Raw genomic sequence first — 12,898 nt, 5'->3', positions numbered from 1 at the left:
CCCTCTCCGGCACAGAGGATCCACTACCTGCCAGCCGGCATCGTGACAGGAATTAACCGTAAAGTGGGTTTCTTGTAGGCTAATTATATCTGGCTTGTGTCTGGTGTAACAAAGAAACACTTTTCTTCTTTTCATTGGGGAGTTTAAACCCCTAACATTGTGCGAAATAATGTTACACATATTGAGGCAAAACGAGTAAGCTAAGGACAAAGGATCCAACAGATGAAAGGATGAAAAGGAGAAGAAAGAAGGTAAAAAAAAAATTAAAAGGACCGGTCTCCATCTAGACCATAGCATAAGATACAGTAACCTATAGTGAGTTCAATATGTAGAACCGGACAAACGGGGACACAGACAGGGTAGACAAAAGGGAAGTAAGAGAAGAGTACAGGTACCAACGGGGGAACAGTTCGCATAAGCATAAGAAAAAGAACAATACCTATGACCCACCCCAGCCCATCATCCTGAGGCAACATGTTGGTCCATCTAGCCGGGACATGACAAATCAGTGGACAAAAATCCCGCTAAATAAGCAATAACCCTCCTAGGAATAACTCACTTAAACGAATACAGATAATAAGCATGCATAGTCATTCGCTGACATCAAAGGTAACTAGAATAACCGAGCTTTTCAGTATGCCGTGAGCATATGGAGTTTCGTCCTAGGTACTAAAAGTAAGTCTCAACATTAGATACATTGCGACAGAGTCCCATAGTATATACTGGGCGAAGAAAGTCCCAGACAGCAGGTCAATGAGTCATATACCAACAGGTAAACTGAATGCGGGAAGGCAGATCAGAGCAGGACCTCCATCTGCCGTGCTGGATCCGCGGCACCGCTGCTGGCGATCCGATCATCCATTTTAGTGACTGCGATTCTGCAGATGCCTTGATCTGTATTGATCACGACATCTGAGGGGTTAATGGCGGACATCTGCGGGATCACGGATGTCCGCCATTACAGGCGGTTCCCTGGCTGCGATTATCAGCCAGGACCTGCCGCGTATGACGCGAGCATCGCTCCGATGCTCGCAGTTATGCTTAGGACGTAAATGTACGTCCTGGTGCGTTAAGTACCACCTCACCAGGATGTACATTTACCTCCTGGGTCATTAAGGGGTTAGGGACCAAGCCTATTTTGACTTTAAGCACCACATTTTTTTGCAAATCTGACCACTGTCACTTTAAGCATTAATAACTCTGGGATGCTTTTACTTATGAATTTGATTCCGTGATTGTTTTTTCGTTACATATTCTACTTTATGTTAGTGGTAAATTTTCATCCATACTTGCATCATTTCTTGGTGAAAGATTCCAAAATGTCATGAAAATGTGAAAATTTAGCATTTTTCTTTGAAGCTCTCTGCTTGTAAGGAAAATAGACATGGCAAATAAATTATATATTGATTCTTATATGCAATATATCTGCTTCAAAGTTTAGCAGCAATATTCAAATTTTTCATGAAAATTTTAAAATCCGAATTTTTCAGGGACCAGTTGAGTTTTGAAGTGAATTTGAGGGTCTTTATGTTAGAAATACCCCATAATAGACCTCATTATGAAAACTGCACCCCTCAAAGTATTCTAAATGACATTCAGAAAGTTTGTTAACCCTTTAGGTGTTTTACAGGTATAGCAGCAAAGTGGAGGAGAAAATTAAAAATCTTCATTTTTTACACTAACATGTCCTTGTAGACCAATTTTTTTCATTTTTACAAGGGGTAAAATGAGATAAAGCCCACCAAAATGTGTTACCCAATTTCTCTTGAGTAATGAAATACCTCATATGTGGATGTAAAGTGCTCTGCAAGCGCACTACAGGGCTCAGAAGGGAAGGAGCAACAATGGGATTCTGGAGAGCGAATTATGCCGAAACAGGGCATGTTGCATTTAAGAAGCCCTCAGGGTGCCAGAAAACAAAAAGAGAGAAAAAAACACCATGGCACACTATTTAAGAAACTACACCCCTCAAGGAACGTAACAAGGGGTATATTGAGCCTTAACACCCTACAGGTGATTGATGAACCTTCGTTTAAGTGGGATGTGAAAATGAAAAATTAGATTTTTTTTTCACTAAAATGCTGGTGTTCTCCCAAATTTTTCACAAGGAGAAAAAGACCCCCAAAATTTGTAACCCCGTTTCTTTTGAGTATGGAAATACCCCATAGTTGTATGGAAGTCGGGGGCCATGTGCATTTACAACCCCCCCCCCTCCCCTATGCTTTGTAAATGCACATGGCCCCTGGCAGGGGTGTGGAAATTTAATAAAAAACTACTTGTCCACGGGACTAAATCTACTTGTCCCTCATGACGATCCACTTGTCCGGGCCAATTTTCGTTTTTTTCTTTTTGCCCTATAATAGCCATAACTACCTACTATAATGATACCTTTTATTTTTTCAATAACATATTCTCCAAAACAAACAAACAAACAAAAAATACAAAAAAAAAAAAAATATATATATATATATATGTATATGTGTGAAAGGCTAAAGAAGTTTAGCCTGTGTATGTAGTAGGGGGCTACTGGGCCTGTAAGAACCCGCCATGCGCTCGGTCCTTGCGCCGCAGGTTCTTCTCGTTTCTGTAGATCAACTGACTCTCCGGTTCAGCTGACCGGAAGAAGCTTCAAGCGGCGACGCGTGGGTAAGTGTCCGGGGCTGGCCGGGGTGGCGGCGTTCATCGCAGCCCTTAGTCCGGAGTTCGGAGGGTACCCTGGCCAGCCTGGCCCCGGTTGCATGTATTGGAGGGACATGCGTCCCACGTTGTGTTTTACAGGTGCCCCCGTTCTCTAGGCGCCCCTGTTCTTGGTGTGCGCTCTCGGGCTCAGCGAGCCTGCCCCGGCAGGGCACAGCGAGTCAGCCCCAGCAGCCTGACTCATAACAGGGACACGCCGGCAGTCACATGGGGAGACTTTGCTCCCCCACAAGCCGGTGGTGTCGGGGGATGGGGGGGATTTTCCACGTCAGCACTCACTTGTTTGGTCACCCCTCTCCCCCCGGTGTCCTCACGCTTTCTGACGCCACTAGGTCACTCTTACTGGTCTGTCTGCAGCCCACCACGATGTTTGGGCATATTGAATAGTGTTGAGCGGCATAGGCCATATTCGAATTCGCGAATATTCGCGAATATATGGACGAATATTCGTCATATATTCGCGAATATTCGCATATTCGTTATATTCTTGTTTTATTTTCGCATTTGCGAATATTCGCGCATACGAAAATTAACATATGTGAATATTCGCATATGCGAACATTAGCATATGCTAATTTTCGCATATGCGAATTTTCGCGCGGCAGTCTTACACAGTAGTATTACAGCCTTCTTTACACCACACAAGCTGGAAGCAGAGAGGGATGATCACTGTGAGGTGTACTGTGAAAAAAAAAAAAAAAAATAACGAATATTCGTAATTACGAATATATAGCGCTATATTCGCGAAATTCGCGAATTCGCGAATATGCGATATTCGCGAATAATATTCGAATTGCGAATATTCGTGAGCAACACTAATATTGAATGTGTTATACTGGGCGAGCACTGACCCCAGGCCATATGATGTATAAACTGCATGTGGCCAGTGTTAAACTGTATTTAACTGTATGTGGACATGTCTTGTGAGGCTGCAGTTTCTGTTTATACCCTCCTCCCTTCGGGCTTGCCGTGCCGCATGATGAAAAAAAAAAGGTAGAGGCAGTTGTAATGAGTATAATCCAAAACATGTGAATTCAGAGGATTTCGCTGTGGAGATAGGTTCATGTTATTGTTTCCAGTTATATCTATGCAGTAGCATCGATACTGTACACACGCTCGCTGCATGTACACATGCTCGTAGCATTTATACTGTACACACGCTCTCAGCATGTACACATGCTCGTAGCATCTATACCGTACACACGCTCACAGCATGTACACACGCTCGTAGTATCTATACTGTACACACTCTCAGCATGTACACACGCTGGTAGTATCTATACTGTAAACACGCTGGTAGCATTTATACTGTACACACCCTCACAGCATGTACACATGCTTGTAGTATCTATAATGTACACACGCTGGTAGCATTTATACTGTACACACACTCGCAGCATGTACACACGCTCGTAGTATCTATACTGTATACACGCTGGTAGCATTTATATTGTACACACGCTAGCAGCATGTTCACACGCTTGTAGCATCTACACTGTACACGCTCGCAGTGTGTACACACGCTCATAGTATCTATATTGTACACATGCTCGTAGCATTTATACTGTACACATGTTCGCAGCATTTATTCTGTACACACATTCGCAGCATGTACACACGTTCATAGCATTTATATTGTACACACACTCGCAGCATGTACACACACCTGTAGCATTTATACTGTATACAAGCTCGTAGCATCTATACTGTACACACGCCTGTAGCTTTCATACGGTACAACACGCTTGTAGCATTTATATTTTACACACGCTCATAGCTTATACTGTACACAAGCTCGTAGCATTTATACTGTTCCCATGCTTGTACACACTCTCGCAGCAGGCACATACGCTCGTAGCATTTATACTGCACACTCGCTCGAAGCATTTATACTGCAAACATGCTCGTAGCATTTGTACTGTACACACACTCGTAGCAGTTATACTGTACACACTCGTAGCATTTTTACTGTACACACGATTGCAGCACGTACACACGCTCGTAGCATTTATGTTATACTCACGCTCGCAGCATTTTTACTATACTCACTCTCGTAGCATTTACATTGTACACACGATCGTAGCTTTTATATTGTACACACGCTTGTAGCATTAACACTGTACACACGCTCGTAGCATCCATTACTGTACACACGCTCGTAGCATGTATATTGTACACACGATCGTAGCATTTATACTGTACACATGCTCGTAGCATTTATACTGTACACACGCTCGTAGCATTTATACTGTACACACGCTCGTAGCATTTATACTGTACACTCGCTCGTAGCATTTATACTGTACACACGCTCATAACATTTATATTGTACACACGCTCATAGCATGTACACACGCTCGTAGCATTTATATTGTAAAATAAATAAATGTTTAAAATGTTTTTAAATAGTTATAGTTGTTCGCATATAGTCATGAAGTCGTTCTGTGCACATGTTCCCATAAATTATTCTATGCATACAATCGTATAGTTGTTCTTTGCACATGCTCCTAAAAATGTATTCTTCAATCCTACATACGCTCGTAGTGTTATACCGTTCAAAGATGGTGTTACACAGGCGGTCGTATACCCGTTATGACTGCCATGTCTGCAGGGGATGCACTGCGCAACTTTATTTTCTGACACGTTTTCAGAACAACAACATCACAACACATAGGCGGTTGTATACCCTTATACCTGCCACGTCTGCAGGGGGATGCACTGGGCAATTGTTATTACCAACACATCTTCAGAGCAACAACATCATGACACACAGTCGGTTGTATAACCTTATACCGGCTACATCTGCAGAGGGATGCACTGTGCAATTGTTGTTACTGACACGTCTTCAGAAAATACATCACAAAAAAAAAATTAATTCTAGCCTCACGTTCATAGTTTGTGCGGTACAAGCTCTCATATAAATTTTGTCGGTATATACAGTCATGGTGTCTGGTTTGGACTAGGCCATGGTTTGCTGTTATCCTGACACGTTTTCAGGGGTGACCTTGGCCTGCGGCTGTTATTGACACGTCTTCAGAGCAGTTTCGCGTCTCATACGTCATTTACATTGTCATAGCATTTCACTGCATTGCATATATCCGACCCACTCAGCTTGGATCAGCACCTCACTTGGGTAAAGCACGCATGCGAGGTTAGAATCTGATCACTTCTGGGGTTGCTTAGGTCGCTCAGCGTTGTACTCACAGTCCAGCCGTATACTTATGTTATGCTAGTTGCACATCACATCCATTCCAATTCGCTACGCACATCTCGTTCCTACGGCATGGTTCCCAATGGCTAGTTCAGTTCAGGCTTAGCCTGTGAATTTTATGGTTCTATGTGGTCTTGGTGTTATTGATGTACACATGGTCTGGCTAGCTATGCCGGGCCCATGTTAATATTATCATGTTCAGCATATGTGTCAAGGAGTTATGCTGCGCTTATGCTTATAGCGTTCATACTCTGTACATGTTCATTTGTTCATTTAGTACATACGTTACTTTGGTTGAGGCTTTGATTCGGATTGACCAGTCACGTCTACAGGTCAGTACGGATACAACCTGACACGACTTCAGGTTGGTGACAATGTCATTGTATACGATGTGGCTATTCAGCAGTTGGGTGATGCTACAGGAATACAGCTATATTTTCCATTGTGATTTACCACGTCTATAGGCAATCATGTTTTCAACCTGTATTGGCTTCAGGTTGACGGTCATACTATTAGTTACATACTTGACTGAGTCTTTCATTTTCGGCCTGTCACGTCTACAGGTCGGTTTAGTTACAACCTGACACGTCTTCAGGTTGGCGACAACGTTATAATATGTTTTCATATGTTTACTTAGTATTTGGGTTGCGCATACAGGGACATGCCGATCACATCCACAGATTAGTTACAGTGACAACCGGATGCAGGTTTAGGTTTGGCACCTTATCGATCCTTCACTCTCTCCTAACACAACGAGTATATCATACTGCATGGAACACGTTCTACAATTCTGTCACATTCATTCTCAGGTAGATCACCTGAGAGTCTCACTCCTATTTGCTTTCATTGGGTTTTGCCACTCCATCCTTCATCTGGCTTACAACACAAAATATCCTTATCTGGCGTACATAATTTTATCACCTTATCTTATCCTCATGGAGCCTCGTTGTTCACATCACATGCTATTAGGGCAGCATTGAAGACGTGTCTAAATGCCAAATCCAGAAACCCCATCGAGACCACCTTTAACAGGACAGATTTTCAGGGAGTTGGCAGATGCTGTATAAATTGCTGTTTGGGGATAGTTTAATGTAAAAGCAGCGTTGTTTTAGGATTCTATGGCTTCTTTAGGCCCGGAGAGTTCACAAGTAGTGTTGAGCGGCATAGGCCATATTCGAATTCGCGAATATTCGCGAATATATGGACGAATATTCGTCATATATTCGCGAATATTCGCGTTTTATTTTCGCATATGCAAATATTCGCGTATGCGAAAATTAACATATGCCAAAATTTGCATATACAAAAACCTGTACAAGCAAAAATTTGCATATGCGAAAATTAGCATATGCACATTTTCGCATATGCGAAAAGTCGCACACCAGTCTCACACAGTAGTATTAGAGCCTTCTTTACACCACACAAGCTGGAAGCAGAGAGGGATGATCACTGTGATGTGTACTGTGAAAAAAAATAAAAAATAAAAAAAAAAAACGAATATTCGTAATTACGAATATATAGTGCTATATTCGCGAATATTCGCGAAATCGCGAATATGCGATATTCGCGAATAAAATTCGTATTGCGAATATTCGCGAGCAACACTATTCACAAGCAGTTCCGACAGATAGTCATAATGTAGTCAGATCAACTTAGTTGGGTCAAGGACCACGACGTACTAGACCTCCGTACCACAAAACGTCTCTCACAGGTCAACCAGGGTTAGTGTCTTACTTTAACACCTCTCACAAGTGGTGCGCGATAGTGGCTGCCATGTGTTGATGGCCTTCCATACGAATGCAGACTAAAACTCACCGTTACTGTTATTCGACGGATCCTCCTTGACTACTTCAAAGTTTATTAAACATTTGCGTATTATAATTAAGTCTTTAGGTCATGGCCCTTCAGTCATCTCGGGGCATTCGCTACGTATAGGTGCAGCAGCTGCCTCGAAGCATGGTGTCCCTGCTCACGCTATTAGAGATTGGGATGATGGAAATCGCATGCTTCCATGTCTTATGAGCCTATTCCTCTTACGGTAATGAAAGAAGCTTTCCTTTCTTTGTTTTGCAATTATGTCGGTAAGTGGTATGTTCTGATAATTTGATAATTGGGTTTTTGCCCTCTTATTCTCAATTAAGGTATACCCGTACGCAGCAGTATATGGCACAAGTCCGACTGCCTAGTTGTTATAAGGTATTAGGTTGTTAGGTTAGGCTCGCTATACATTGTAGCACCGAGTACAAGTGGAAGGCTAAAGTTGTTTAGCCTGTGTTTGTAGGAGGGGCTACTGGGTCTTTAAGAACCCGCCGTGCGCTCGGTCCTCTCGCCACGGGTTCTTCTCGTTACCCAGCGCTCCCTCCCTCTTTTTCTTCTGTTTTACCCAAGGTATGCCCTCTTATTCTCAATTAAGGTATACCCGTACGCGGCAGTATATGGCACAAGTCTGACTGCCTAGTTGTTATAAGGTATTAGGTTGTTAGGTTAGGCTCGCTATACATTGTAGCACCGAGTACAAATATATATATAATCAGTGAAATGAAATTGAAATAGTAAAAGATAATTTAGCAAATTTGGTGGTTTTCTTTTCTATGCCATTTACCTTGTGGTTGAGCTAACATGTTGTTTTGATACTTTAGGCCGGCCTAATTACAACAATACCAGATTTGTATAGTTTCCGTCATGTTTTCCAAATAAAAAAAAATTCTGAACTTTTTCAAAATTTTTTAGTTGCCATTTTTTGACCCCTGTAGCTTCTTAAAAAAAGGAAAATTTCTCCCATAGCAGGCTGTATGAGGGCTCATATTTTGCACCATTATCTGTTTTTTGTATTGGTACAATTTGGGTATTTTTAATCGCTTTTTAACTTTTTTTTTCCTGGGATATTATAAAAATTGCAATTCTGTGGTTAGGTTTTTTTTTTTTTTTTTTTTACATTTACGCCATATACCGTATGGGATACATAATGTTATATTTTAATAATTCGTACAATTACACACCCAGCGATACTAAATATGTTCATTACATTTACATGTTTTTAAATAGGGAAAGGGGGTGATTTGCACTTTTAACATGGAAGGGGTTAATGTGCGTCTTTTAACCCCTTAAGGACCAAGTCTATTTTGACCTTAAAGGGGTACTCCGCCCCTAGACATCTTATTCCCTATCCAAAGGATAGGGCATAAGATGTCAGATCGCCGGGGTCCTGCTGCTGTGCGTAATGACGGGCGTAATGACTGTGCGTAATGACGGGCGATACAGGGGACGGAGCAGTGTGACGTCATGGCTCTGCCCCTCATGACATCACGGCCCGCCCCCTTAATGCAAGTCTATGGCAGGGGCCGTGACATCACAAGGGGCGGAGCCGTGACGTAACGATGCGCCGACCCCTGTATTGCCCGTCATTACACGCAGAGCGAACTCACTCTGTGCAGTAATGATAGAGCGGTGCCGCAGCAGCGATCCCGGGGGTCCCCAGCAGCGGGACCACGGTGATCTGATATCTTATCCTTTGGATAGGGGATAAGATGTCTTGGGGGGGAGTACCCCTTTAAGGACCAGGCCAATTTTATTTTAGCTTTTTTGTTTTTTCCTCCTCCCCTTCTAAAATCCATCTCTTTTTTTATTTCCATCTACAGACCCATATAGGAGCTTGTTTTTTGCGTGAACAATTGTACTTTCTAATGAAACCTCTCATTTTACCATAAAATGTACGGCAAACCCCCCCCAAAAAATTTTTAAGGAGGAAATTTTTATGAAAACCACAATTTAGCACATTTTGGAGGGTTTTGTTTTCACACTGTACACTTTACAGTAAAAAAGACATGTGTTCTTTATTCTATGGGTCAATACGATTAAATTGATACCCATGGTAGATATTTTAATATTTTTGTACCACTTAAAAAAAAAAAAAAAAAAAAATTTTTTTGTACAAAATCAGTAATCTAAAATCGCCCTATTTTGACCACCAATAACTTTTTCATTTTCCTGTATATAGGGCGGTATGAGGGCTCATTTTTTGCGCCGTAATCTGTACCTTTTATCGATACCACATATGCATATATAAAACTTTTACCGTATATACTCGAGTATAGGCCGAGTTTTTCAGCACGATTTTTCGTGCTGAAAACACCCCCCTCGGCTTATACTCGAGTGAACTCCCCCACCCGCAGTGGTCTTCAACCTGCGGACCTCCAGAGGTTTCAAAACTACAACTCCCAGCAAGCCCGGGCAGCCATCGGCTGTCCGGGCTTGCTGGGAGTTGTAGTTTTGAAACCTCCGGAGGTCCGCAGGTTGAAGACCACTGCGGCCTTCAACATCATCCAGCCCCCTCTCACCCCCTTTAGTTCTGAGTACTCACCTCCGCTCGGCGCTGGTCCGGTGCTGCAGGACTGTCCGGTGAGGAGGTGGTCCGGTGAGGAGGTGGTCCGGGCTGCTATCTTCACCGGGGAGGCCTCTTCTAAGCGCTTCGGGCCCGGCCTCAGAATAGTCACGTTGCCTTGACAACGACGCAGATACGTCGTTGTCAAGGCAACGGCTCTATTCCGGGCCGGAAGCGCGGAGAAGAGGCGCCCCCGGTGAAGATAGCAGCCCGGACCACCTCCTCACCGGACCACCTCCTCACCGGACAGTCCTGCAGGACCGGACCAGCGCCGAGCGGAGGTGAGTACTCAGAATTAAAGGGGGTGAGAGGGGGCTGGATGATGTTGAAGGCCGCAGTGGTCTTCAACCTGCGGACCTCCGGAGGTTTCAAAACTACAACTCCCAGCAAGCCCGGACAGCCGATGGCTGCCCGGGCTTGCTGGGAGTTGTAGTTTTGAAACCTCTGGAGGTCCGCATGTTGAAGGCCGCAGTGGTCTTCAACCTGCGGACCTCCGGAGGTTTCAAAACTACAACTCCCAGCAAGCCCGGACAGCCGATGGCTGCCCGGGCTTGCTGGGAGTTGTAGTTTTGAAACCTCTGGAGGTCCGCATGTTGAAGGCCGCAGTGGTCTTCAACCTGCGGACCTCCGGAGGTTTCAAAACTACAACTCCCAGCAAGCCCGGACAGCCGATGGCTGCCCGGGCTTGCTGGGAGTTGTAGTTTTGAAACCTCTGGAGGTCCGCATGTTGAAGGCCGCAGTGGTCTTCAACCTGCGGACCTCCGGAGGTTTCAAAACTACAACTCCCAGCAAGCCCGGACAGCCGATGGCTGCCCGGGCTTGCTGGGAGTTGTAGTTTTGAAACCTCTGGAGGTCCGCAGGTTGAAGACCACTGAGGGCGAATGATGAGAAGAGGATGATGAAGGGGGGGGGGTGTGGGGATGATGAAGGGGGGGGGGGATGATGAAGGGGGGGGGTGTGGGATGATTACAAGGGGATGATGAAGGGGGGATGTGTGGGATGATAAGGGGATGTGTGGGATGATGACAAGGGGATGATGAAGGGGGGATGTGTGGGATGATGACAAGGGGATGATGAAGGGGGGATGTGTGGGATAAGGGGATGTGTGGGATGATGACAAGGGGATGATGAAGGGGGGATGTGTGGGATGATGACAAGGGGATGATGAAGGGGGGATGTGTGGGATAAGGGGATGTGTGGGATGATAACAAGGGGATTATGAAGGGGGGATGTGTGGGATAAGGGGATGTGTGGGATGATGACAAGGGGATGATGAAGGGGGGATGTGTGGGATAAGGGGATGTGTGGGATGATGACAAGGGGATGATGAAGGGGGGATGTGTGGGATGATGACAAGGGGATGATGAAGGGGGGATGTGTGGGATGATAAGGGGATGTGTGGGATGATGACAAGGGGATGATGAAGGGGGGATGTGTGGGATGATGACAAGGGGATGATGAAGGGGGGATGTGTGGGATGATGACAAGGGGATGATGAGGATGTTAATGACGGGTCTGGATGATGACAGGGGGGGATGAGGTATTTCCCACCCTAGGCTTATACTCGAGTCAATAACTTTTCCTGGGATTTTGGGTTGAAATTAGGGGTCTCGGCTTATACTCGGGTCGGCTTATACTCGAGTATATACGGTAGATAATTTTTTATAAATTTTTTGGGAATAAAATTTGACAAAAAAGCTGCATTTTTAGACTTTTTTTAATCTTTTACATTTACGCCGTTAACCGTACGGGATCATTAACATTATATTTTGATAGTTCGGACATTTACACATGAACATTTTTACGCTTTTTGGGGGTAAAATGGGAAAAACTGACAATTTTCATTTTTATTGGGGGAGGGGATTTTGTATTTTTACATTTTTCAACTTTTTTTTTAACACTTTTTATGTCCCCATAGGGGACTCTCTATAGCAATCATTTGATTGCTAATACTGTTCAGTGCTATGCATAGAACATAGCACTGATCGGTATTATTGGCTATCTTCTGTTCTAGTCTGCTCGATCTCAGACCAGAGCAGGAGACGCCAGGAGGCAGGGGAGGGGACCTCTGTCCGCCATTACAGATGATCGGATCACAGCTATTTTAACATGCGCATTGCCGCAGATGCCGTGATCTGTACTGATCACGGCATCTGAGGGGTTAATGGCGGACATCAGCACGATCGCCTTGTATGACCCGAGCACCGCTCCGATGCTCGCGATCATACACAGGATATAAATGTATGTCCTGGTGCGCGAAGTACCGCCAAACCAGGACGTACATTTATGTCCGAGGTCGTTAAGGGGTTAAACTTTTATTAAAACTTTTTTTTCTTGTTTTGTTTTACACTTTATTAGACTTTTAGGAGGAATCATTAGATTCCTCATTAGATTCTTCATACAGATCAATAGAGTTCTATTGAACTCCATTGATCTGTGTGCTCTGTAATCCATTGATAGAGCCTAGTCCAGCCAGGCTCTATCAATGACAGAGCCACGGCAGCATGGAACAGGGAACAGAGGTAAGCCTTCCGGCTACCTCTATTGTAGATCGTCCCCCTTCGATCGCGCTGTGGGGGGGGGGGGGGGGGCGATCCACCCCACTAGCC

This window comes from Hyla sarda, chromosome 6, assembly GCF_029499605.1.
Source record: "Hyla sarda isolate aHylSar1 chromosome 6, aHylSar1.hap1, whole genome shotgun sequence".
NCBI classification, from domain to species: domain Eukaryota; kingdom Metazoa; phylum Chordata; class Amphibia; order Anura; family Hylidae; genus Hyla; species Hyla sarda.
Note: the sequence above shows the minus strand (reverse complement) of the source record.